The 27,623-nt window shown below is 40.1% G+C and overlaps 1 protein-coding gene across 2 annotated transcripts in view; it reads left to right on the forward strand.

The window, feature by feature from the left end:
- The first annotated feature begins 1,106 nt into the window (after positions 1-1,106).
- LOC143348272 (A-type potassium channel modulatory protein DPP6) overlaps positions 1,107-27,623 on the forward strand; it is a 175,629-nt gene continuing 149,112 nt past the window's right edge. For both annotated transcript variants that reach the window (XM_076778304.1, XM_076778305.1), the window contains exon 1: positions 1,107-1,646. The gene's annotated coding sequence lies outside the window, so the exon portion shown is untranslated. The remainder of the gene's footprint in view (positions 1,647-27,623) is intronic.

Genomic DNA, 27,623 nt, shown 5'->3' on the forward strand with positions numbered 1-27,623 from the left:
GAGGAACGTGCACGAGTCCCAGGAATTCTAAAAGGATATTGCAGGAAATTTTTATCCATGGAAAATCTTGCACTGAAAAGTATACAGGGTGTTCGACCTGGGAAAAATTTTAATGGGAGATTCTAGAGACCAAAATAAGACGAAAATCAAAAATAGTAATTTGTTGATCGAAGCTTCGTTAAAAAGTTATTAACGTTTAAAGTTCTCAGCGTGAGGAACTGTACTTGCTGACGTATCGATAGCTTTACAGTTTTCTGAGTGAGAACCACTATCACGCGCACGCAGCTGTTCGCAGATCGCCGTTCTACAGGCGTAACTTTAAACGTTAATAACTTTTTAACGAAGCCTCAATTAACAAAATACTATTCTTGATTTTCGTCTTATTTTGGTCTCTAGAATCTCTCACTAAACTGTTTTGCTTGCACCATTGCTTGCTTTATCTTCCCTTTGCACAGTGAATATCCCTTAATTACAAGGCCTACACGTTATATACTGCTGTGTACATTTATAACAGTCAATTTCATCGACAATTTGAACTTGTTACGCTAGCAAACTCTTTTTTTCCAATTTTGATGGCGGACCTTGTTCCCTCGAAACAGGAATCAAGAGAACCCTACAACGGGGACACGGTAAAATGAAAACAAATGGTCGCGACAGAGAAGGAAGAGGCGTCGAGGAGGGAGCAGCGACACCAACGGAGTAGCCCGAAGAAAACAGGAGGGTTGCGTTCGAGGGGGGGGACGCGTGTTCGAAAACACGGACACCTATCCTGATCAAGAAAGAAGCATCGGGGATACAAGAGGGATGCAGCGTCCTGGAGGGACGGAGTCGAGAACTGCGTCGAGAGAGAGCACGAGGATGGAGGGAGAGGGGGGCGAGGATCCATCGAAAAGAGAAAGGAGATCGCGGAACGAGCGGGCGCGAGAGAGAGAGCCGGGCGGCGGGGGTGGCGGTCGGAGCGAGATTCGGACAGGAAGAGGGAGAAAGAGAAAGGCTCCCAGCGAGACGAAGCTGCGGGGCGGGGGAGAGCGAGAAGGAAGAAGGGCTGGAGTGGGGGGAGCAGCAGGAGACCGAGGCTGCGGCGTAGCCTCAGTGCCGGCGCAGTGGCCGGGCCATCGTGTCCTGTGCCTAGCTTTCCGTGTGCTCTCTTTTTCTCCGATCTCGCAGTTCGTCGACGATCCTCCAGAGAGATCGTCCTCCTTCTCGTGTGTTTCGCTCCCTCTCGAGCCTAGCTTCGCTCCCCTCGAGCCTATTTCTCTCTCTCTCTCTCTATCGCGCGGTTTACAAGTGGTGACGGTTCGCGGACGACGAACGACGAACGCCAGGATGCAATCGCGAGTCGTGACGCGTCGCGACGCTCGGTGAGGTCCTCCGACGCGAAGGACCTCCCGCTGGTGATAGCCTACCCGTACCCTGTGGACGTCGTACGCGATCGCGAGAAACGGTTTCTCGACCACGGTTGCGGACCCGCCGGGCAAACGGACAGGACGAACGCCAAGAAGGACACCCTGCCGGGCAGCAGCCGGGAGGATCACAGGGCGAAGAGGTGGGAGCCATGCCGCCCGGGCGAGCTTCCCTCGAGGTAGCCAGGATCGTCCGGCATCCCTGTTCTTCTGGTGCATCGCGATCCGGTCACCTCGTCTGAGGTAAGGGATTATTTTCCATCGTTACAGTGCTCCTGCGACGCGGAAAGCAGCTGGAGCAACCTGTGTTCGGACCGAAGCAAACACGGTTTTCGCTGGCTTTCGGCCCCATCGAGTGCGAGGTTCTTCGAGTGTTTGGAACGCGAAGGGACTCTACGAAAGTGCGTATCTCCTGGTCCTTCGAGATGGATTCTCACGATACTCGTGACACTGGTTGTCCAGCTTGTGCTCCGGGTGATCCAAACAAGTGTCGATATTCTGAACCGCGTTTTGCACATGGCGACTCGGCAACGTTAACCCTTGACTGGATTATTGGCCCTCCGCAAGTTTAAACTAATATTGTATGATATATGTGTTGATTTCCATTTATCAATTTGGCAAAAATCGACATTAACCCCTTAACGTACGATTTAATTTCAAATAATTCGTCAAACGTATACTATTTAATTTTATAGAAATTTGTTCGTACAATGGCCACGAAAAGGAATAGATTTACAAATATCTCGTGAATGTAAAGATGTGTTGATTCTAATATGTAAGACTCATGATTGTGAAACTTGACATCAAGAACTTGTAACGAGTCAGAGTCGTTATTGTACGTCAAGGGGTTAAGTAAAATAATTCAGTTGAGATTGAGAGTCCACTTAAGGGTTGAGCTATGTTCGAATGTTGTATCGATGTCGATCGAAGGATTTCTCGGTTACGAACGATTTTCGTCGACGAAGGGTCGACGTTCGGACGCAGGTGTCATCGGACCAGCGCTTCTGTTGACGTTGGCCAGCCTGTCGAGTCACAATAGCGAACGCCACAGGGCACCTGTTCCGTGAACAGAAAGCAGCCGCGTACGAGCCTCAATGAAGCCGCGTTGAACGCGGCGCGCTAACAAAAAGTCGCGTCTGCCTGTGTTTCTGTCGCATCGAACAGTCTTTCGATCGTGAAATTGTCGCCTGATGGCTCCGTCGCCCGTCCATTTCCTCGTGGCGGAGTCGCGGAAATTAGCATGCTAGAATACACGGGAGTCCTTGCAAAAGTATGTCGAAGGCGAATTTTAGGGGGAGCTTCGCGAGCTAGGTTCATTCCGAGACTCGGGGATCACCATGAATCACTGTTCGAACGGATTCAGAACTTGAATCCGTGGCTCGTGGAGGCTTCGAGTAACTTCGAAATCGGGATATCGTTGGACCATAGTCGTAACTTGAGTCTTAGGCCCGATTTAGATCGTAGACTATTGAACTTCTGCTATATGAAACGTAGCTAGTCTGAATGTCCAGAATAAGTGAAACTGAATTTTTAATTACAAAATCGGGATACGTTCGGTCAGGCAGAAATAAGCAAACGTAATGGAGGCGTTGAGTTCTAACCTCAAAAGTGAAAGATGAAAAGAGGAAAACTGCGAAGATAGAAAGCATATTAAATCGTATCTCAAGTACCTGAATGTCTAGAATAAGTGAAATTTTTAGCTGTAGAATCAGTATACATCTGGTTAGCCAGAAATCCTAACCTCAAAAGTGAATGATGGAAAAACTATGAAGATACAAATGACGTAAAATCATATTTCAAGTTGTTACCTCGAACAATTATAATAGTATAATACTAAAATTTGCGAGATTTAAGTAAAATTATAGTTTTGGATTTGAATATATCGGAACACGTGGTGCTTAAAACAAAAACAAACGATAAGAGAGGAAACGATTGGCGTGAAATATATAAATTCATAATTATATTGATGCATATACTATATATGTGCATTACTAAGCTTCTTAGTTTCTTGTTGAGAGTTCAAGGCGAGGTCACCCTTGTTTCAGACGCCAATCATCCAGGAAATTGATCCTCCATCGAAATTAGCCTCCTTCATCAAAATAGAAACATTCCCTCGATCTATTTTACGTTTATGGCTATTATAATAAAGTGCTATCGTAGGTCGTGCGTCAAGGAGTCCCCTTCAGTGGCCAAACCAGATCAATTATTTGAATTTTAATCTAATAGACAACAGAATCAGAAATTGGGAACGAAGACTATCTAGAAGACTAACGTGACGCATCTAAAACGCGATTCTAACGTTCCTGTACCGTTTATCACGATCAGAAATCGCGATTATTGATTTCTAACCTTATAATGGAGTCCTCGATACATTGGAAATTAGGTCATCAATGAACATTATCGTAGACTGAGGCTCTTAAAGCACCCATGTGCATTGCATTAGACTGTGCTCGACTTAGGACTCGCGATCCCTCGATTCATAAACCGACATCTAAAATTCCAAGACATTCTACAAAATGGCGAACAGTTTATTGCGACACTGAAATAGGTGGACAAACTTTGTTAGTGTACTATGCATTTTCCAAGGGCGAGGAAAGGCTGTAGAATCGTAAATCCTCATATTCTTTCTTACCACGTGCGACACAAATTTGGTCAACGTGTCCCTAGAATTCCTAAAACAAAAGAAAATTATTTTTACTGGTTTCTTTGAGTTTCAAATGTGTAATCCTAAAATACTCCATTTCTTCGTCCTTGGACTGTGTAAAACACAATCGCTATCGTAGTTTAGTAATAATTTTGGATGCATCTATTTTGTCGTTGAGAATTGTTCGTAAGAAGTCCACGTTGACGTCGAGGGTGCATTTGTATTTCCCAAGGGCGGTCGAACGTCAGAAACGAAAGCTATAAATCACACGCTTGTCAAACGGAACGAGTACAAAATATGTTTACAACGCGTCGACGCTGTTTCGATCAGCTATCGACGAGTATCGATCGGGAACCTTAACCTTAATTCTATAGGGACGTGATTTTGCGTTAAATTTGAGTAACTGTCGGGTCTTGGAGTATATTCGTATACTAATTATTCATAAATATTCTGCACGTTTATCGAGTTATAAAATGTCGTTACATCGAATCGAGACTATTGATTTCCGATCTTATAATAGAGTTGGGAAATTAACTCGTTAATGGACGTCATCATTCACATCCTAAATCATTGTGTATCGAATTAGGCTATAACTGACCCAGACCTATCAGTCCATCGACTGATACGAGGAATTCCAAAATAGTTCTGAGTATGTTAAAGACCTTTATGTATAGCACATAGCAGTTGTAATATATGTATGTGTCTTTTATCGAATCGTGATTCGTTTAGTTTCCCTGTCGTAGAAAATTGTTCGTAAGAAATCGAGGGCGCGTTTCTATTTCCTTAGGGTAATCAGAAATCAGAAAGGAAAGCTATAAATCACATATCGAGAGCACGCAACGTGTCCAAAACATGTTTATGACGCGTGTGTTTCGATCAGCCATCGTAAACCTAATTTAGGTTACGTATATAGTTTGTATCGACAATTCGTGTCATTTAACGCGACGATACACAAAGCGTCATTGTTATAGAAAATTCATTTTCACGAGAAGAATGTCTCTGAACAAGTTCTATCGTTTAAATTTCATATAATCGAAGTGGACTCTGAAAAGTCCAAAAATCACGGTTGGAAAATATATTTAATATACATCGAATTTTCTAAGATTCAATTTTTTTAATACCATATAAGTAAGCAATTATAGTAATTGCTGGACGTTGAAAACACGAACCAACCAAATGAGAAGTCATTAGTCGCGAGGACAGCACGCGACCGAATTCGCAACAATTCCTTGTCATGCAACAAATAACGACTGTTCTTTATATTTTCACCGAACTGCAGACAGCGTTGAATTTATTTTAATGATCCATGTTCCGGCTATTAATGTTCTCCAAAGAGTATACGAAAATTGAAGTCACAGAAAAGATCGAAGAAGCAACGAAGGTTTAAAAAATTTTTCATTTTGTTCATTTCGAAGTTTCTGAGGTCAATTTAAATCACTTGTTTGGTATCTGTTACCGGTTACGCGTTTCTACGAAGGTGCACGCGCAGCTTCCAAGTATAGTGAACAGCTTAATTAGCCAGCAAAGTTAGGTATCGTGCACAGAACGCTACTGTAACGTTACATCCGCGTTCTCTCCTGTTAGTTACGCGTCTCTGGAGTTATAACGCGTATTATTTCCAACACATATCCTCTGCTACGTTGCACCAAAGTAGCGATCGCGAAGAGCCAGAACAATTTTGGGGAACGGTAACCAGCTCGACCGGCACGTGCATCGATTTCGCGAGCGATTTAAAGCGAAAAAGGTTTCGAGGAAACGCTTCCTGTCGACCTACTCGAGGAACAATACCTCCGAAAATCGTCGGCCCGCGCAACAACCCTGTCCGCTGCATTTATTTTTAATGATCGTATTTATTTTCATCAGCCATCCTACAAAGACGCGTTCACACTTCACTGTCTTGCACAAATTTTTTAAAATTTATCTTTTAACTCGACCACTGAGCCAAAATTTTGAAAATTCTGTTCTCAGAAAAGTGGAATATAAAGTTTCGTAACAGGGGAATATTGGTAATTATTCTTTATTTAGTTACGATTTTGAGTGATGAGACAAACGAGAGTGAAATTCATCTATCATAGAGTTAGAGGTGATTCTAAATTTCGAATTTCAAAAAAATTTTCCAAATTTGAAAGCTCCAGAGGTGAGGTCAGTGGAGATACAGGCTTTAAAAACTCTTTGTACTGCAAACGATATTGATTGACGTTGAAAATTGAAGCCCTCGTGCAACTGAGGATGACTCGTGTCTGACCATTGCTCGATATTACTACTTGCTCCTGGCGTTTCCAAACGTCGATGGTGTATTTCGTTTCGATTTTAACTGGAAAACAGACAATATTCTATCGCGATCGATGTCTAGAAACGTAGTACAGTAATATTAAGTAGAAATATCGCGCAATGGTCAGGCCAGCCAAACGAATTTCAAATTCAATTATCTCGAAAGGGAAGCGTTCTACGGAAAAAATTTATTCCAGAGTTTCGACTTGGTTTTGCATGTAGAATTGCCCTGCGCAATTGTAGAAATCCCCACTGGGATATTACACGTACATGCGGAATTCAAACATTTAAAATAGGTCAGCCGAATAAGGTGTCTGCACTTTTGGGAATAGATGTTTAGTTTGGTTTGGTTTTAACGGAGAATTGTTGGACAATTTTGTTCTTTAAATAATTCTGTTTATCTACGACTAATTGTTAAAGGTCACTCAAGGTCGTCGAAGGTCAATTACAACGGGACATAATTCTCCGACTATTCTCCCACAGTTAATCGAGCATCTGTGTATATTTATCTTTTCTAGTTTTATATGCAACGATAGTAAGTTGAAAATAGAGACGAGGAGCCGGAAACACGACTAAAACGAAAGTTTAATTACGCTTCTTTGCACGGTCCTCGGATTTCACGAGCGTCGGATCTCGTTTTTCCATAAATTTTTGCTAAACGAGCGTTCAAAATTCGCACGGGGTAAAAATTTTTTTCCAACGAACGGAATGGAATTCGATATTAGGCAAACGAATGGGTACTCCGGGGGTAGAAGTTCCTCGCGTATCCACGGAGTTCTGGCGGCATAAATTTTCCCGGGGCCGGAAATTCCTGAAATTCCCTCGAACGCATGAAATCGAATTGGAAATTTCCCTCCCTACCGCGCCCGCCCCCTCCGTAAATCCGGAATATCGTTGCCCGTTTCTGACTGCGTCCCGTTTCGCGAGACCACTTAAAATTTATCTTTCTTCCCTGCACACGCTCGTAGCACAGTGATTCTTAACAGCAATCTATCGATCTTCTCCATCTTCGCTCTTTTAATTCTTCCAACCCTTTGCGGGACCCGACAATTCCAATCTCGACGATCTTTGTTTCGCAATACATTTTCGATATAGTATTTCATCGGATTTCCCACTTTTCGTTTGGTCAAACTTGCTTTCAGCCAGAGTGTACGTTCCATTTTTGAGGCACAGATATTGCAAAATAACGAGCATCGTTAAATGAGTTGGAAATGGAACATAATTTTTATTAGTCAATTCAATGGATTTAATATATCAATTTTGAAAGGCTTTCCAGTTTAGTGCACGGTGATGGGAATAAAAATTCATCCCGTTGCAACGTTATTTATTTCGAACGAACTAACACGTGACAATCTCAAATAATAATTTTTCTTTGCATCGATCCCATTCGAGTTAAATTGCTAATAAATAATATTTAAACGCCCTACAACTGTAAGCATGGACTCGAATCCGCGAACGTTATTTTCGCGACGGTCGTTGAATCGTTTGTCGGAAGGCGTAAGACATATCCACGGTTTACGGGTCTCGTGGCTGCCAAAATTTGCGTATCCGCGAGGAAGAGATACAAGCACGGGTTCGCTATTGCAAATTCGAGCGTGACTTATTGTCGTACACGCTCGCGAACACGCTCGCCAAGAATGTCGGCATCCCCGAAGAATTCCGTGAGGTCGGTGGTCTCTGTCGAAGAGAGAGACTTCCCCGGGGCTGTTTCAGAATTTATTAGACCGTAGCTTCTTAATGCCTTCGACGGAATTTCCGTGGAACCGGTTCCAGTGCCCTCTTTTCGACGACTTTCCAAAGAAATCGCTGGCTCCTCTAATTCCGGTCCACTTCTTACGGAGCGTCGTAAAATAATAGTTTCGCCAGAGTCTCGGAACTCCTGGTCGATTTGGTAATTCGGGGTCCCCCGTTATATACAGGGTGTTCCGCCACCCCTGGGAAAAATTTTAATGGGGGATTCCAGAGGCCAAAATAAGACGAAAATCAAGAATACCAATTTGTTGATGGAGGCTTCGTTAAAAAATTATTAACATTTAAAGTTCCGACCGTATTGAATTTTTTTCTCGAAAATGCGCAAGATTTCGGGGGTATGTCTATTCACCAAAAATGATTGTATTTGACCCCCCTAGCTAAATATAATTTTTTTAGAACGATTTCGAAAATTCTATTTTCGCCGAAAAAATTAGGCACCTTTTCGAATTTTTTTTACGAAAGTGGGTAGGATTTCGAGGGTACGTATAATGACCAAAGATGATTGTAAGTGACCCCCGGAATCGCGAATAATTTTTCCAGAACGATTTGAAATTTTTTTTTTCCGTCGAAAAATTTAGGCACCAAATTAAGGAATTTTTTTCTTGAAAGTTGAGGGAGAACTTTCCAATCCAATGAAAAATGGTGGTCCCAGTAGAGATTTCATTCGATTTTCGAATTTTACAATCTCTTCCCTTAAAATCAAACTACTCAATGCCATTGTCCCACATCTTCTCAATCGAAATATAACAGTCGACTATTATTCTACTAAAGATTCGTCGACCATCTTCATTTCACCAATATGGCGGGAAGGTTCAGTTTGAATAAATGTTAGACAATTTAAAACCAAGAGCCAATAATTAATTTGTAGATTCGATATATCAAAATGAAACAGTTCGAGTGTATTCAACAAAAGAGTAATAACTTATTGGGATCCCACTCGAACTTCAACCGCTTAAACTTCGTTCGATGAAAATTGTCTTCCCCCCCATTTTGTGTTTCTTTGTAATTACGAAGTAATGCTTCCATCGGTCTTGTTATGTTCTCCGGGACTTAATGGCTTTCGTAACGGAAAACATCGCGAGCAGTTAGAAAGTTTAATAGGATGAAATTTCGCGGACGAGTAATCTTCAACCACCATCGTAGCTCGCTTCTGGCGACTTTCGTGACAAATTCCGATCGTATAGATCCTTCTGTGATACAATTTCTTCTCCTTCCGTCCAAGGGAACGCCTTTATAATAAAAATTGTCCGACGACCTGGTTGTTGGACGAATCCCAGACCTCTGTCTTCCGAAAACACGAACAAAGCGTCAGATTCTCTCGTCAGAGCGAAACGGGTTAATTCGTAAAGCGGACGGGGATCAAAGCGCGCGACGCGTTTCCGGTTCTACGTCGACGCGAAAACTCATTTATGGCAGACTGTGCCCAAAGCCAGCATAACGTCGTCGTTCGGCGAATCAACGTACACCGGGTCAGCGTTCGTTCCGACGCGAGACAACGTAAAAAACGAATGAAAAAAAAGAAACGTTTCGCTTTGTACCGGTCCGGACGGGGACTCTATTTTTTTTCCCTCCAACAACCGACGAACTTTCCAGCGTTTCCGGTTTCTGTTTCGATCGCGGACTCCGGGCTTTCACGAGCAGATTACCGTCTCGCGGCCATTTACAGCATCCAGGGGGATCGATTTAATCGCGAGTGGAAAACTGCGAAGGTGCTTAGGACCGTCAAAGAGCTTTGCCCGGAACGAACCATTTTAAATTGATTTTTATCTAGAAGCGCTCTTTAAGCCCTTCGCCCCAACGCCTTGGGATGTACATTATTTTCTTCTTTTCCGTCGGATGGGTTTCACGAGCATAATCAAATTGCTGAGTGGAGGATTGGAAATCCAGAGTGACAACTAATCGGTTACTTTTTATTTAGAAACGTAGATGCAAAATTATTCTTCCTCGAGGAATGCAAATTACAAATTTGTATCTGTATATAGGGTTACAAATGCTTAATAAAAGAAACAAGTATAGCGCAGATAGCCTTGAATAACAATTTATAAATTCTGGGAAAACAAATTCGACACAGAGGCTTGCAAAATTATTTTATACTTCCTCGAAGAATCCAAATTATAAATTTGAATACGTATGTAGGGTTTCAGATGCTTAATGAAAGATAAGTATAGTGCAGATATAGTGCCTTAAATAACGATTTATGGATTTTAGGGAAGCAAACTCGACGCAAAGGCTTGCAAAATTATTTTATCTTCGAGGAATCCAAATTACAAACTTGAATCCATACGTAGGGTCTTAAGTGGTTAATAAAAAATAAGTGCCGCGCAGATAGCCTCGAATAACGATTTATTAATTCTGGTATAGTCGTGTATCAGTTATTGGATTTCAGTTTGTCTCGTTTAGAATTGCTAGTTGGACTTTCCTAGTGTCTCTGTATTATCTTATATAACGATGTTAGTTTCGTAGATTACGTAGGCGGATTAATCCTCGACGTTCGCGTCTCAAATTTGAAACCTCGTCAGGAGCTCGTAAATATTTATTCGTTTAAATAGGCGCTCCCGAAGAGGTCTGAAATTTTAGACGAAACGTCGAGAGCTTAATCCTTTCGTCTATGCAATACGAGAAACTGACGTTATTTCGTACGAGACTATACAGAGTCTCCAGAAAATCATAATCATTTTTCTCTCAATAATTCTTCCATTTGTTCGTAATAATTGATGGTTTAAAGTGTACGAAATTATACGTGCATCTACATATACGTATGTGTATAGCACTATGGAGAGAACTTTGTCATTATATTGTATATTTGCATTCTTAAGAAATTAATTTATTAGTTTTTATTATTATTATGTAGTTATTATTAATTTATTAGTGTTCCGTCGATGGAAATTGTTGGGGTAACACAGCCATGTATCTTCGCGTAACCTGAAATTTCGGTCGACACTTCCAGAGTGAAAGAATTAATTTTCAAAATCTCGATAAACGTATTTTAATGGAGAAATTGATAATTTCCAAGCAGCGAGATGCACGGTGTCGGGTCTCGTCGCGCTGCAATGCCATTCCAACGACTCAATTTGCACTGTTTAGCCGTACGTAGCTTGTCTAGCTAGCAAACAACGTTAAGTTCCGGACGCGGTTGTTGTTTCGTGTATCATGTTATCAGACATTTACACCGATTTGACGTCCCCCAACGTTTCGCTCGTTGCTCAGCCCAGTGATTCGCGCGATTTCCCCCTAATTTCGTCAATTATCTTCAAGTACGAAGGACGGGGGGACATTATCGGTCGTTAAACGGACGACGCGAGTCGTACCGAGAGGCATTTGCCGCGCCTCGACGCCTGTAACGCGTCGAATCGTAATTTTCAAATTCATGCGAGTTTCCGAGCTCGTCGAAACGTCGCATAGTTGTCGAAAGTTGATGAATGGGTTCGTCGCTTCGAAATATTAATCTGCACGAAGTTTGACCACTCTGTTTGGTTCGAGCTACTTGTATTTAATCGAGCGATCTAACTGTGCACACAATTAACAGATCTGGAAACGAACGTATAACATTTGCAGTGAACATATAATAAAATAATATTTTCACTGGCTTTGAAATTTATTCGAATATCGTGTGATTCTTAAACGTAGTTCTAACGTTTGAATTATATGTATAGAATGTTGTGTCTCGAAGTTTATTCGTTAGCTCTCTCCCTCTCTCCTTTATGTAGCATATCTTTTCTTAAAGCCTTTAATAAATCTGTACAAAAATATTTTATAATAGTAGTCCAAATGTGCATACTTAGTACTTCTATTTCATACGAAAAATTGACAAACTATGTTAAAATTTTTTATTTTTCATCGGATAAGAGATGGAACACTCTTGAGAACGAATTTTGTTTCCTAAGTAATCTAGTCTTATCGCACATCGGCTGTATAATTAATAGGAATTGCTGAAACTTCTTTGGGTGTGTAGCGTCAAAGTAAATGTGAAAATAAACATAGAAGACAGCATAAATTATAGTAGGTGATATGGTCATCGGATAGGGGATGAAATGCCCTTTAAAATGAGCGTTCGTACGAGTCGATAGCGTAACTAGTTCCGGAGATATGAGGATTTTAGTTTGAAATCGATGCGGTGGCTAGTTCCGGAGATATAACGTTTCGAAGCTTTGTTTACATTTCGATGCGCTCGCGCGAGTTCATTCATCTCGCGCGCGTAGATAGCAGACAGTGCGTAGTAAATTCTTAGAAATACTACGCTTCCTGGTCACGTGACTGTCTCGACTCACGCGCGACAAAGAGGTCCGGCGCGACGCGTCAGACGGAGACAGAGATAGTCAAATTAAGAAAAATACCCTTTTACATAAATTGCGATATCTCCGTAACGGAATGTCGGATCGTCAAAAACCAAAAGCCATTTTAAAGGGGAAGGTTCACCGCTTCCAACGATGGCTCATTTATAAAAAAAACATTAGTAGTTTCGGAACTACACGCGTCTAAAGTTTTAGTATTTTTAATACGCGGTAATAGCCGTTTCTAAGGCGGTCAGCGAGTGAAGAGTGGAATTTTAAAAATTACGCTTTTCTTTACACGACGATATCTCGAAAACGGATAGTCGGATCGTCAAAAACCAAAAACCACTTTAAAGGGGAAGGCTCACCGCTTCCAACGATGGCTCATTTATAAAAAAAACATTAGTAGTTTCGGAACTACACGCGTCTAAAGTTTTAGTATTTTTAAAGGCGGTCAGCGAGTGAACAGTGGAATTTTAAAAATTACGCTTTTCTTTACACGACGATATCTCGAAAACGGATAGTCGGATCGTCAGAAACCAAAAACCACTTTAAAGGGGAAGGTTTACCGCTTCCAACGATGGCTCATTTATAAATAAAACCCTAGTAGTTTCGGAACTGTACGCGTCTAAATTTTTATTATTTTTAATACGCGTTAAACTATTCCAAGACAGTAGAAACTGCAGATTCTCTCCTTTCACCTTTACTATACCTACGTTTCCTACTTATATAGTAAGTTAACTAGAATTTTGTACCAAATTTTGTCCGGTCTTCTACAAAAAAATACAAGATATCTTTTTCAGAAAACAAACTACAAGAATGAAAGTGAACATTGAAACAAATCTTTGCACATATATTATAAGAAAAATCGTGAAGTTAAATGGCGCTAAAATAGCATTGCATGTTAGAAATTCTACATGAAACTTTAAAAACGATTACTAGACGTGGTAGATTTGGTGTTAAATACAATTTACAGAAAATAAATATCAATTTTAGAAGACCAGTGGCTAACTGAGAATAGCATTCGAGAAGTTTGTCGCGTAACCGCCCCAACGTTGAGAAATTTTGTACCTGAAAAGCTCATTTCGCCCCAATAATCTAGGAAGATAGATAATCCGGAACTTTTAAACCGCTGTGTACGTAGCAAACATCCCATAAATCTCAATCAGTCTCGGAGGTTTGAAACTTTTCTGGACGGTAACTTCTTATTACTTCACACGCACTATTTATGGATTAACATTTTCGCATATTTGGATGATCCCGCGATTATTACTTCGACTATAAGACAGCCGTGCAACGCAAGATTAAATTTTCCAGAGAATCGCGAAGTTCATTAATCTGCACCCAGGGTGAATCAATTTGGAGGCGTTGTTATCTCAAACTTGGTAAAAAAACGAAGAAAAGCCACACAAAAAAAAATTTGAACGCTCCTCTAACCTCTGCTTCCCTACGAATTCATTTTTCTTAAACGCAATTGCATATTTCCAGCAGTAAGACTCGATCACTTATTTATCTCATTACTGGAGAAACCATATTTTCAACGACAGAATTCGATCGTATATTTATTCGAAAGCTAAATAAGAATTTTTAGCCGTGGACGATTTCGTTTCTGTTTGTGTTGCGAACAGGAAGTGACGTCACATCCTCCCGAATGTTCGTTATCATCGAAACCATACATTCGCCCGCAGGCCGTCAATTACAGCGCAGGGCGGTTATCTGTTCGAGGGAACGACGAAGTAATTATGTCAGATCCAGGCGTTAGACCTTCGCGAATCGTCTCGAAATGTACTGGTCGTTTTCCTAGGCTCGAAAGACGAGTCAGTTCGCTCGTAGGGAGACCAATTAAATTAGCAGCACGCGCATTGCGATAACGCGTTTATCGGACGTCGTCGCGTCTGCCTGCGTTGACGCGCGACCATTTTACGATTCCCTCCACTATGGCGCGTTTCTATCGTGCGAACCAGCGAATTGGAAACCCGTAGATACCAGCTGTTCGATTATTCGACGGTAATTCTTTCTTTCGAGCGGAATCAAGCTATCACGCGAACGGCGCGAATTTTCTTTCGTATTCGAAGTTAGACAGATGGCGCGAGTTGTAAAAACAAAGATGACGCCTTATCGTTCTCGGATCGGCGATAAATTTGCAAAGACGAAAACGTGAAATGTATTTTCTAGATATCGTTCGAACTCTTTTTAGACTGTAAAAAGTTTACCGTTGATACGAATTGTAGGTAGTATAACCATATATCTTCGTGTAACCTAAAATTTCAGGGACACTTTCAGAGTTTCGCTACATAAATTTCATATTCGGTGAAAATAGCGTTGCGCTAAGCAATGAATTATCACCTTCGTCCGCAATTATTTCAGTCTCCTGAATCGCGGTTAAATTGATCCTACAATTGCATCGATATATTTACGCGCATCGAAACTGGAATGGACAGTGGGAAATTTATCATTTCAAGAGACAGTAATAATGAATTATTAAATATTCTGATAAATTTTACACTACGAATACCAAAGACGTTTAGTTTAGAATCGAGGTGTGGAGGAATCCGTGGACAGGTGAACGTAAATTCCCCGTCGGACACGAAATGATCGTTTCCAGTTCTAAATCCCAACAAAACTATCGACCAACGGATGGCAAGTTGTCGCGTGTCGTCGACTTTCATAATGATCTGTCATCCCGAATTATCGACGTGCATAATTTTGTTCGCGAACCAAGCGAATTTCTGACGCGAATTAGGGCATCGACGATGAAGTTTCTCCCCGAAACGACGGACAAATTCGTATATGGATTCTCCAGGAGGCGTTCCAACGGAGTCGGGGCGAATTTTCGCGAATAAAACACGATAATTGTCGGACGTTCTCGAAACGGGGGTAAAACTCGTTCCCGGTTTTCGCGTCTCGAGTATTTTTTATTGCTCTCGTATTGGATCGTAACACCGGGCTGGAAGGAAGGGGGAGTTATCAATCAGGAATCAGGGGACTCGTTACTTCGAATCTCGTTAGAACCTGACGCGCGCGAGAGGATAGGAAATTATCCTGGAGCTGGGGGTAATCGATATACATGTATCTCGCTAATCGAATCAGGCTCCTGTTTGATTCAAACGAGGCGATGAGTGGAGAATTAGAAGGCAACTTCGTTATCTCTGTGCTAGCTTCGACCATTTTTCTCCTCCTCGCGCTATACTGAACGGGTGAAATGTGATTATGAGGTGTTTCTAAGAGAACGCGTATGCGTCGAGGGCTGGGAAATAATACCTTGAAAATTAATAACACGAAGTCGAGAAAATGTGAAAGTGGAGGTACGCGTGGATTCGAACCCGCGATCTTCGAATTGCGAGTCAGCCCTCCTACTGTTTCATGGCTATTTCTTCTAAGTGTGAAATGGTTTTAAACGATTATGATCGCTCACAACGATATTTGAAAGTGTCCAAAGCGTTTCTATTATACAGGGTGTTCGGCCACCCTTGGGAAAAATTTTAATGGGGGATTCTAGAGGTCAAAATAAGACGAAAATCAAGAATACCAATTTGTTGATGAAGGCTTCGTTAAACAGTTATTGACGTTTAAAGTTCCGATCGTACTGAATTTTTTTCTCGAAAATGCGCAAGATTTCGGGGGTATGCCTATTCACCAAAAATGATTGTAATTGACCCCTGCAACCGAAAATAATTTTTCCAAAACGATTTGAAATTTTTTTTTTCGCCGAAAAATTTCACACCTTCTCGAATTTTTTTCTAGAAAGTGGGTAGGATTTCGGGGGTATGTGTATTCACCAAAAATGATTGTAATTAACTCCCGCAACCGGAAATAATTTTTCCAGAACGATTTGAAATTTTTTTTTTTCGCCGAAAAATTTAGGCACCTATCCTTGTCGATTTTTCTTAAAAATTTTATTTGACGCCCTACAGAAAAATTGTCTAATACTTTTCTGTAGGTACCCATGAGCTCTGCTTCAGAAAAAGGTTTCATTGAAATATATTCAGAATTGTAAGAGTTATGGCTGATTGAAAATTGGGCCATTTTTATGGGATTTTTCTCATTTTGCGGGGTCAAGGACCAACTTTTCGAATATTTTTGCGATTTGTGCATATTCTCCACCAAAATACGCGTAGTTTGCTTTTTTAAACATTAAAATCGTCCAATCCGTTCAGAAGTTATGACGTTTTAAAGATTCGCATGAAAATTCGGGCAGACATTCCTGGCCAGAAATTAGATCTTCGGTAAGGATTTTTTTTCTCGAAACTGAGTAGGATTTCGGGGGTATGCCTATTGACAGAAAATGCTTGCAATTGACTCCTGCAACTAAAAATAATTTTTCCAAGACGATTCGAAAGTCTTTTTTTTCACCCAAAACTTTCAGCACTTACTCGAATTTTTTTCTCGAAAGTGGGTAGGATTTCGAGGGTATATCTATTCATCAAAAATGATTATAATCGACCCTTGCAGTTGAAAATAATTTTTCCAGAACGATTTGAAATTTTTGAATTTAATTGTTAATGACTTTTTAACGAAGCCTCGATCAACAAACTGGTATTCTTGATTTTCATCTTATTTTGGCCTCTAGAATCCTCTATTAAAATTTTTCTCAGGGATGGCCGAACACCCTGTATATTTGTGGGCAAGTTTCGCCAGGGAAGAGGATCCCAAATCGATTTGCTCCCGAAACGAACGAGCGGGAATCCTGGAAATTCGTCGCGCCATAGTAGAACGTAAATTTATTAATTTCGGTTGTGTATTTCTGCTCCAGTACGCTGAAACGTTAAATTTACTAGAATCGGCGCGCGAAAAGGAACAAGTAATTTCTGTCGCGCGGGAGGAGGGGTGGCGACTCTTGACAAAATGAAAAAAAAAAAGGAACGTCCACTTCGCCATCCGTTGAATTAAATTTCACGCTTCGTGAATTACGCTCGTTGTCACGGTTTCTCTTCATGAACGGTTCTGACTGTGTCCATTTCGGACCGAAAAAGTCGTCCTGTAAAAGAAATATTACGGCAATAACAGCATCCGTGGATGATTTTGAATGTCCACTGTTCCTGTAATCTCGGGATTTATGTAAAGAATAATACGAAGAAGGAAACCACCGGAGAGTTCGTTTCTGCGCAATTCTGGACGAATCGGATATCTGAAATGGCAATAGTGTCATATCTATTATGCAATTTCATTAAATTTCTTCTTCAAAAACATTTAAATGTATCTTGAAGTCCAACTCTTCATTTTGTAATTTGTGTTTCATTAATGACAGTAGTCCTTGTGAGAGTCATGTATTTATGCAGTTTTTTAATATGGCTAATTTCTCTTTCAACGCCATTTAAATGTATCTTGAAGTCCAACTCTTCATTTTGTAATTCATGTTTCATCAATGACAATAGTCCTTGTGAGAGTCATGCATTTATGCAGTTTTTTAATATAGCTAATTTCTCCTTCAACGCCATTTAAATGTATCTTGAAGTCCAACTCTTCATTTTGTAATTTATGTTTCATAAATGACAATAGTCCTTGTGAGAGTCATGTATTTATACAGTTTTTTAATATGGCTAATTTCTCTTTCAACGCCATTTAAATGTATCTTGAAGTCCAACTCTTCATTTTGTAATTCATGTTTCATCAATGACAATAGTCCTTGTGAGAGTCATGTATTTATGCAGTTTTTTAATATGGCTAATTTCTCTTTCAACGCCATTTAAATGTATCTTGAAGTCCAACTCTTCATTTTGTAATTCATGTTTCATCAATGACAGTAGTCCTTGTGAGAGTCATGTATTTATGCAGTGTTTTAATATAGCTAACTTCTCCTACAACGCCATTTAAATGTATCTTGAAGTCCAACTCTTCATTTTGTAATTCATGTTTCATCAATGACAGTAGTCCTTGTGAGAGTCATGCATTTATGCAGTTTTTTAATATATCTAATTTCTCGCCATTTAAGTGTATCTTGAAGTCCAAGAGTAACCTCCATTTTGTAATTTGTGTTTCGTCGCGCATTATACGCGTTAAAAGTTTACTAAAAAAATTGTCAAGCGAGTTTTTTGGGAGATAGATTTGAAGCTTCCATATTGGTTGTTTTACGAATTGTTAGTGTTAATGGTTTTTTATTAGCGAGCGTGTAAAATGGAAAATTTGCACGGTTCGCGAAACGGGCCAGTAATCTAGCGAGTTTAATTTTCGATTTCGTGAATTTTCCTTTCATTGTTAAACCAGCCCCCGACGATAGCCATCGGGTTGAAAATGGCGCTCGTGTCTGGCAAAAATTGGCGGTAATGATCGGAATCGCTTTTATATTGGCACGAAAACGAGCTCGACGCGTACTGCTGGCTGCCGAACAACGACGATCGCGATGCACTTTTATTGTCAGGCTCGAGAACATGCATTGTTGCGCTCGCGTGAAAAATGTAGAACAATAAGCCGGTCGCGATCCATACACGAAACTCGAAAATTTATCGTAATTTATATAGGGTTTCGCGGTCGTCGAAAATTAAAAGCCAAATACGAACGAAAACGTCGAATTGGGGGGAAAATTGGGCGAATTTAATCTCGTATAAAATTTGACTCGACGAAATGTTTTCTTTTCTAAGTTCTACACTGGAAAACCGCAAAAAATAATAAATTAAATTTGATAGAAAGTTTTTCGTCGAAGTAAATAGTGGCTTAAAAATTCCTATAAAAAATAAATACTACGAGGCATTACTTGTTTTAATAAATAAGTACAGCGCAAATAGTTTTCTATTTGAAGATACAATTTTTTTTTTAAGATTAGGTACATTTCTGAAGAAAATCAAAGCTTGATATTTTATTAAAAATCAGAAAACTTGGCTGAATAAGGAAAATTAAAAGCCAAATACGAACGAAAACGTCGAATTGGGGGAAAATTGGGCGAATTTAATCTCGTATAAAATTTGACTCTACGAAACGTTTTCTTCTCTAAATTCTAAACTGGAGAACCGTCGCAAAAATAACGTAAATCGGTCGAGAATACTGGAAAAGCTGGCTAGAATGCCAGTCCCGTTAATTCCAATTTGTTTCCATGCATTTTAATTAAGAAAAGCAAGACGATATTTGTATCGAATGACAGGAGATAAATTTCGAATACCCCGTTTCGATGAAACTTAATTAGACTATAATTGAACAAGTTTTGTCGCTTAAACAATGTCCGAATCTAGTCGTTTCGATACCAGCGAGCACTCGTGTTTGTGGGTACACGTGTTACTACGATTAATAAATTGACTGTGCGTGACATGTGGCAACCGTGGCGTAACAAATGGCGTGGCAATCGGTGGAATAATGAGTCGATTCGCGGTGTCGAGAACGGGTGAAGTAAAAAATTAATACGGAATAATGCGACGAGTATCTGACTCTGAACGTTAAAAAGATAATGGGGAAATCGACTGTACGATCCCCAACGACGATTTTATCGGATTTCGACGTTCGCAAGAACGTTTTTGGTCAGTTTTTTTTTTGACGCGTTTGGGTAAGCTGCTAATGAAATTTCGGGACTCGCGATTTCGCTTAATTCTTCGTTTCGTTGATAAAATTTCCCCGGGGGCGAAACGGGTTTCTGGACGATAGTTTAATTGCCGGTGCTTCTATAATTGACCGCAGCGTCGACTCGAAAATTTTTCGTTAAACTCCAAGTGGTGAATTACGCTCCCAGAGTGGGGAAATCTTCCAAAATTAAATCGTATCTATCGTTATCGACTATTTAAAATTCGAAACAGATTCAAAGGAAGAGCATTCATCGATCGGTAGTCTTCGTTCCTAAACGAAAATTTACACTACTAGGATTTTAAACAAAACTTAAATCGTATCTATCATTATGAACTGTTTCAAATTCGAAACAGATTCGAACGAAGGAGGAGCATTCCGTAATTGGTAGTCTTCGTTCCTAAACGAAAATTCAAATCCGTGAACCGTGAATGGCCAGATCCGTTGGCTTCATGAATCTATACTTGTGACGTAACCCTACAGAGAGACGTTCGGATGCATAATTTCGAGAAGCAGCACGATGTAAGGAAACCGCACCTCTAGTTACGTCTATACAAGCCTCGGTTGCCCGACTGAGACAAGACGGTGCGCCGAACAATAGGTTGACACTTTCCGCAGAATAAAGGGAAACTTTTAATGGAGACTCTCGTAGCAGAAGCTATCGTTTCTTAAATATAGTTCAGAACTTGTTCCAAAATACTGTATTTACGTCGCGTCGAAGTTCCTATATTATTGCAATAATAACAGTTTGAATTCGAGTGCAAAATGTCATGGCGGCCATTTGTCACGTGACTTGTAAAATGGCCGAACGAAACGTCTCGTTTCAGCCCCCGCCTCGTTCATGGAAATAGTCCTTTCTCTTTAAGTCCAGAGGCGTTTCCAGCGGAAACGACAGACGTTCGAGTTCAATTTCTGGAACAATGTTCGCTGATAATAAGATAACACCGGCCCTCTCGCGGGACGATTCGACGAAATCGAGGGAAAGATGGTTAACCCGCGAAACGAGAGAGGGACCCTACCGAATTCACCCCTCTCTGTGGAATTCGCGACGCGATAACGAACTGGTACGCCTTGGTTTTCCGCCTGCGACGTTCGTGGCTACGTTCTGAGGGGATCTCGTTACTCTTGGTAGCGTTGGTCAACTCTGAAGACGTTTCTTGTCCAGCGACTTTGAAACAGCTTTGTTTCGAGAGTACAGTAGTTGATCCCTGGGGAATCTAGGGATATTTGGATTCTATGGGATGTTGGGGGAGGGGCCACGCGCTAAATTATTTGGCTGGACGATGGGGGGATCATCCTTAACCTCTTGGTGTTTTGACTATTACTGATTACAGGCATGAAAATAATTATAAAATAACATGTTATTTGAAGTAATATTTCAAATAGTGTTATTTCAGAAGTGACTAGGTCTGCTAACAGGTGGACGGTGGAACACTTGCGAGAAAGTCAGTGGCCCTCTGGTGGCCAGCGTGACAAGTGCGCCACGATACGTTCGTTTAGCAACCGAGTGCCCCATTTAAATCCACGTAGTCCAATATCTTCGAATTCTAAACTATATAAGATTATAGACACGAGTCAGAATCAATTCTTAATAGTTGCTTCCAATTTCTTCGTTTGCACAAATTTTACAATTTATCGTTCAATTTCTGCAAATTGCAAGTTCTTTTCCAAGAAAATCTCTCCATCTTTCGATACCGTGATTTTCTTGTCGGTGCAAGGGTTGCAAACATGTCAAATAAATTTTCATAAATAAAAGATATGTATATAAACACGTTTCATCGAGTTGCCAGTATCCGGAGAACGGAAAGAAATTATAAATAATTTCGACGTACGCGTTTGCAGTATCGATCGAAACGGGACACCGCGTAGATTCGCGTAGGGGGGTTGGCTCGACCGTTTGCATAATCGGAAATAAAACGTTTTAAACCAGTTCCGGGGAGCTTGGATCGCCCCGGTTTGCGGCGTTAATTGTAAAACGGCGATGGCGATAGATTTTGTCGAACGTTGCATTGTTGCGTCGACGCGTCGATATTGCGGGGGTGTAATTTTAATTGCAAACGTCCCTGTAATTCATTCCGCGACGACTGTGGCCGCTGGACCGACTTTCAGGACGTATCGCGTCGCTGGAATGGCGTTGGTTCGAACGCAAGGCGGGTTGGAAGACGTTTATGTATCTCACGTCCGATCTTCGAGTACACTTTGTGCAACGATACGTCGTAACGGTACGATTACGAGGCCGATTTTACTCGTGTTCGCTTCCAGTTCCTCCAGTTTGTATACAGAGGCTGGAATTTTCATTATTCGAAACCGTCCCCAAACATCTGTCTTTGCAACTTTGAACGATCGATTTATGTTGCACAATGTTAGCGGTTGTAAAATTTTAACGATCGATGTATTAACCCCTTCGTGTTGTAGGAAAGGATAAAAAATTATAAATTTGTCGAAGAATATTCAAATAATTATGGTAGCAATTAAAAAAATGATACATTTTCATGGTACGGTGGTTGAGAACCACTGATCGAGGACTGGTTCGGTGAAAAAAACTCAGACGTCCCACTTTGACGGCTTTTAAATATCTGTGTCGGGCTTTAGGATGTTTCATGGCACGGAAAGGCAAATATAATAACAGGGGGGAGGGGGGAAAAATAAAATTCATCCTGAAAGTACTTGCTTTGCAATTTTAATGTACAGTGGTTGCCCCACTTTGAGTATTCGTAAATATCTCTGCCGCGTTTCAGGCTGTTTTACGACGCGATAAAACATAATAACCGAGAAGGAAAGTAATATTTTCTAAGTCCACTCTTTAACTACCAATGATTATAGTGTATTTATTTGCAGCAAAGAAATATTAATGGAAATAAGTATTTAATCATTTTGACCACTTTTGGTAGTTCTAATATTAACGTTTCCATGTATAACGAATAGTTTGGATGTTACTACAGAATTAAAAAAAAAATATAGCTACGTACTTCCCAATCTTCAATGTTATTTGACTGTCGGCTTAATATTTAATCACAATGACGTCCATTGCTATTCCCAATTAAAAAAATAACGAAATTTTCTTTCCAACCCCACGCAGAACGCGTTACCGCCCCTGCCAGAAATTATTTACCAAAGAAAATACCGTTCCACGAAGTAATAAATAAATAACTACCAAGCAATTGTCCGATCGAACCAGGTTCCGGAAGTTGGCACCGATCTAGACCACACCCAAAGGAATTGGACCGTCGTGGGTTACCAGATTCTCTGTCAGGGTCCCTGTCGACCTACAGGAAGGGTTGAAAGGCGTAGAACGCGGTATCTATCGCGATCGCGAGGGTGGAAAATCCTGTTCTGGAAAAACTCGAATGGCCATCGCGAACCGCGACCGAGGCAGACGCGTGCAGTTTTGTTGCTCGTGCCGGCTTATGACAGAACTATCGATCCCACCAGTGGTCCAACTCGAACTTTTCCTCTGCGTCTTTCCCACCCAGCATCCCCTACGTCTATCCCAAATTCCTCCCTCTCCGTTGTTCCGCCCTGATCCCGTGCGTGAAGCGCATTTCGAGAGGATTCGTTACGCGTCGGGGGCGAACGTTCGCGTTATTTCGATAATCTATCCCCCTCCCCCTGCGCCTCCCCTCTGAATCTTGCTCCAGGAACTTTGATCGAGTTTACAAATTAATTATGGCCCCGAAGTTCGAGGGTTAACTCGCGATTTTGGAACGTTTTGTCGAGTTTACTGGAACAAAAATGGCGGCTCCAGTGGCCACGCAAGTTCGCGTAGTTTCAAAAAAATTTTATACTCGTAAAAACGTTTAGGGGTTAGGAATATTGTTAAAGAAATGTGTCGTTAAATTGGGGGAGAAGATTTTGCAGAATGTACGAGTGAATTGATTAACTGTTAGTCGTATGTGGGATTTTCCATTATGGAACTAGAAAAATTAATCCACGAGTTGAGATGTTGAGAGATGTTAATTTGAAATAAAATTTGTGAAGTTTGACAAGGTTGCAACAATGAGAAACAAATTTTAGGTTACGACAGTGTACAATGGTCTGCTTGAACGTTTGACCAAATTAATTTTTTGAACGATGACGTGCAAGAATGATGGACGATCCTCCATTATTGGTTCTTAAGTTCCCACAATGGCGGTTTACCCTTGTTCAGAGACAAATGAAATATGGTTTTTTCCACTCCGGATAAAGAAAACTAATTAAATTATAAAGCGGGGAGGGAACAGAAACCGAATAACGAAAGATGTGAAATTGCACGAGACACTGTTTAGTAAAATATAAAATTATTTAATGGTGGCCTCTGTGATGCACTTTACGGGTTACATAAAGTCTAAATGGAATTCCCGTTTCGTGGAAGATGAAGATAAACGTGTACCAGGGAAAACGTCAGTCGTCTCATAAGTGCAAATTGCAATTTTTCTTGCGGTAGAATCGTACGCGTTTCGTTTAAATAAAATGATTCTGCTACTCGTTCTCCTTGCGCCGCGAGAGGAAGATATCCCAAAAATAGATACTTCGGATGGTATTCTCCATTCAAGAAGATATTCAAGCATTCCACGATCGCGTAACAAGCATTCCTCGAAACGTTCCCTTTATGCTTTTCGTTTCAAATGTTTCGTGAAGTACTTACGAACGTTTACTTTGGGTACGTTTATTGATACAATGAAGAGGAAAATCCTCTTCGAGGATATCCATATGGCATATAGAAACATTATAACTAGAGGTATCGACAGTTTAGTGTATTTGTACCAAAGAAATTAAAACGATAGATACGTGAAAGAATATATAATGAAATGGAAATAAGTGTTTATTCATTCTCTTTTAGAAAATTACAGTAAATTTTCAAAACTTTTAAATTTTTTACAAGTTCTATTAGAAATTACGAATGAGTCATTTTGACTGTTTTGGTAGTTCAACATACCCCCGAAATCCTAACCATTTTCGAGAAAAAAATTCCATACCGAAAATATAATTTCAGGCCAGAAATGAATCTTTAAAATATCATAACTTCTGAACGGATTGGACGATTTTAATGTTCAAAAAGCCAAACGCCGCGTATTTTAATGTAGAATATGTAGCAATTATAAAAATATTCGAAAAGTCGGTTCTTGACCCCGTAATGTTAGAAAATCTCCATAAAAATGGTCCAATTTTCAAAACAGCCATAACTCCTATAATAGTGAATATATTTCAATGAAACTTTTTTCTGAAGTAGAGCTCATGGGTACCTACAGAAAAGTATTAGCCAACTTTTCTGTGGGGCGTCAAATAAAATTATCAAAAATGAAAAACGAATTTTTAAGAAAAATCGATAGGGGGTAGGTACCTAAATTTTTCAACAAAATTAAAAAATTTTAAATCGTTCTGAAAAAATTATTTTTGATTGCAGGGACCAATTATAATCATTTTTGGTCAATAGACATACCCTCGAAATCCTAACCATTTTCGAGAAAAAAATTCCTTACCGAAAATATAATTTCTGGCCAGAAATGTCAGCCCTAATTTTCATGTGAATCTTTAAAACGTCATAACTTCTGAACGGATTGGACGATTTTAATGTTCAAAAAGCCAAACGTCGCGTATTTTAGTGTAGAATATGTAGAAATTATAAAAATATTCGAAAAGTCGGTCCTTCACCCCGTAATGTTAAAAAATCTCCATAAAAATGAATGTCGCCATCGAGGAAGCGTTGTTATCAAGTGGTATCCCTTTTTCAATCTTTCTCCAATTCTTTGCTTTTGCCTGAATCGTAATTCGAGACGTTAACGGCGCTAGAAAGCCTCGAAAGGAGGAAAAAAGAAAGAAAGCAGCACTCCCAGTTTAAGATCTTGTTCGCTTCTCATTTTCTTCTACGTTTACAGCAGCTCGTTACTGCGGTCTCCAGTTCGTCATGGTTCGACGTCGAAAGCACGAATCGTTCATTGTTAGGTGGGATATTAATTATATTTCAGTCCTTTCTTGGGACTAAAGATCTCGACTTTCTTGGAAGCGCTTCGTGAACTTAATTCCATTTTAAAGGCGATCCGAGCTGTTTGATCTGCAATTAAAAATCACTCTTCTATCCTTTCTACTTCGTTTGAAGTTTTATTGTCCCCGGGTTCGAGCAAAATATCGATTGGAGAAGTAATCGAGAGAGAAAAAAGGTGTGTTAATTAAGAGAAACGTCACTTTGTGTTTACATTACTTGGAAAAGTCAATATTTAAGTATTCTTTACAGAAATGTTGGGTGCAGGGCAATTCTTTAATACCAGTTTATCCAATTGTATAATGGTACTCTAGTTTTGTTGAATTTTATGAGAATGATTTTCGATAAATGTTTCGTCGAAATAAATAGTGGCTTGAATATTCGTGGAAGAAATAAATATTACGATGCATCACTCGTTTTAACAAACAAGTACAGTGAAAATAAGACTCTTTTTTTAAGATTCGTACATTCTCAAGATAGGTAAAAGCGTAGATATTTTATTAAAAATTAGAAAACTTGCCCGTAATGGCCGAATAAGTTTAATAAATAAAAATAAGAGTGTTTTTGCAAATGGAGAGTACAAGCAATTCTCAATTTCCTTTTTTAAGATTCGTACATTGTCAAGATAGGTCGAAGCGTGGATATTTTATTAAAAATCAGAAATATTGTTTAGTGAAACGTTTGGTGAATGAAACTAAGGGTGTTTTTAGAGGTGGTATCGAGCTCTGTTTCCGACGAGCGATAATTTCGAACAAAATTGCCGTTCGATGGGTTTTATCGGGGTAAAGAAACAAAAGACAAGGCCAGTGTGTAGATTACAGGGGTATGGTTTGCCAAAGTCAGCGGTAACAGGCGTCCACGGGCAGGTTTGTTAATTACCAGCGGCGCGATGCCGTTTAATTAGCGATGATTTACTGCAAATTGACACAGCGACGTCATGCATTCTTGCTGACAACGCTGAGTTCGCAGTTTTTGTCAGTTAATAACCACGCGAAACAACCATCGATTCGCGAACACGGCTTGCAAACAAAACTCGCAATTTTTGCTCGTTACCAAACAAAAGTTAAATCATTCTAAATATCGCTACGCAAACTGTAACTATTATAATCAACTCATAGTTAAATATTGAAGAATTATTGCATATTATTACACAAATTATGACGTCGAAAGTTGACTATAAATAACGTACAATTAAATTTTCCAACGGTATTGAATGTTCGTTTAATCGAATATAAATGATGAGGTGCTCCGAGAAATTTTTAGACGAAACTGTAAACATTCCGGCGAACCGCGGAAATGGTTCTGGTAAAAATGAGCCCAGGAACTGTTTACATAAATTTTCAGAGGATTAATTCGACCTGGGAATCGTTTAACCAACTGTAGGATTATTTTTCGAGGAAGCGGAGAAGAGAAATAAGGAATTCCTTCTTGAGCGTTGACAGGCGCGACGTTTTCGTATAATTAAAATTCACCAGCGAGGAAAACATTTAGCAGTATCCGCAGCCTTAATTTTAAAGCTTTTTTGCTTTAATGTTAAAACGGTTTTCGCCGCGTTTTTCTCTCGAATTTCAATTTTAATTTAGATTTCAGTGTCGATTCGCTGGAAATAAAATCGGTTGCCTGTTCGATTTACTGAAAATTTCATTTCGCTTTGTAGAGCTCGTATTCGAATAAACACGCGACTTCTGAACGTTTCAATTTTTATTAATCGAACGATAGCTCGATAATACTCTGTCTCGTAGATAGGATTTAACAATTGCATTTACAGCAAATTTTGTCTATAAGTCTCGGTAGAAAAAATGTTCTACCTCAGCCTTTCCAAACGTTTGGAAACTGCT

Source organism: Colletes latitarsis, chromosome 11 (genome assembly GCF_051014445.1).
Source record: "Colletes latitarsis isolate SP2378_abdomen chromosome 11, iyColLati1, whole genome shotgun sequence".
Lineage (NCBI taxonomy): Eukaryota > Metazoa > Arthropoda > Insecta > Hymenoptera > Colletidae > Colletes > Colletes latitarsis.